This window comes from Pteropus vampyrus, unplaced genomic scaffold (genome assembly GCF_000151845.1).
Source record: "Pteropus vampyrus isolate Shadow unplaced genomic scaffold, Pvam_2.0 Scaffold218, whole genome shotgun sequence".
NCBI classification, from domain to species: domain Eukaryota; kingdom Metazoa; phylum Chordata; class Mammalia; order Chiroptera; family Pteropodidae; genus Pteropus; species Pteropus vampyrus.
Genome location: NW_011888999.1, coordinates 555,659 through 557,111, shown reverse-complemented (window position 1 = coordinate 557,111; position 1,453 = coordinate 555,659).

The following is a 1,453-nucleotide window of genomic DNA, read 5'->3' as shown; positions in this document are numbered from 1 at the left end:
TATAATTTTAGCTTTATAATAAATATAATTTTCTTGAAGCAATTTAGTTAATTTACTAATTAAATAATTGAGTAGACAGTACCCCATTTCAAGATGAAACATGAGCGCAATCTTTACAGCTCTATACTATCAAGCCCACTTCTTTGTCAAAGTTCTACTTAGACTTAATCTACAATAAATATGAATATATGGGGTTTTGTTTTAAAAAGGGTACCCCTGTTGAAACTTCAGATCCTGGTACTAGATTTATGATCGCATAGTACACTTGTTATAATACCATTGTAACACATGAGATTAACAGCATACAATCTGTTTCTGCATTAACTCATTCACCAAACATTGAGGACCTACTATACACGAAGCATTATGTATTCAAAAATTATTAATATATTTCCCTGATTTTAGTTCTCAGTTTGGAAGGGAAAGAAATGACTGTAGATGAATGGTTGTACAACATGACAAATACAAAAATTGAGGTTTGCAGAAATCCCAGTGGAGGTGTGGAACAGGTGGTTCAGAAAAATAATTCTATAGCAGGTGATGTTTAAGTTGATTATTAAATGATAGTTGCAATTTTTCAGCTGAGCAAGGTAGGGAGATGTATTCTAAACACGTGCAAATATTAACAATCAGAACACATTCAAGAACCCACAAGTAGTTCAAAATAGAAACAGTTCTCAGCAATTCATAGAGTAGCAGACCCCATAGAGTGAGAAGAGACCATGAAACTTAAATCACTGATATAGTAGGGTGCTTTCTTTATCTGGATAATAAGTGCCATCATCAGTTTACATCCATAATCTGTTCAGCAGAGGATTCAGTTCTGAATCTTAAACCAAGACAATGCTACTCATCCATTCATCCATTAATTTTACAGGGACAGTTACAATACTGGGCCCTGGGAAAACGAGTGAGCAAGACAGGCAAGATCCGAGCTCTTGCTCTCTAGTGGTGGAGAGAAAGATGCAGATACTAAACAAATAGAAAAATAGCCCATGAGGAAAATGACATAGGCTAATGTGTTGCAGTGACTGGAGCTTGGCTCTAGATTCAGTAATCACTAAAAGCCTCTCTGAAGTGATGATTTTTAAACCACATTTGAATCATAAAAAAAGGGCCAACTATGCAAAGACAAATGCAGTGGTTGTTCCAGATTGAGAAAAGAGCAAGAAGAAATTCCTAAAGGAAAAAGCAAGCTCAACTTCTTCAAGTGACCACAAGAGAATCAATTTGACTAGAACAGAAGAGCAGAGGGAGGACAGGGTCAAACCACATATGTGGTCAGTTGCTTTTTGGACTGGGAGAATAAATTTAAATCTTAGTATAGTAAGAAGCTATTGGAAGTTTAAACAGGAAAATAACATGATTTGATTTATGTTTTACAAAAAACACTTCATGAAGAATAGACTGTAGTGGAACAATAAAGAAGAAAAAGAGACAACTTGGGAAGCTT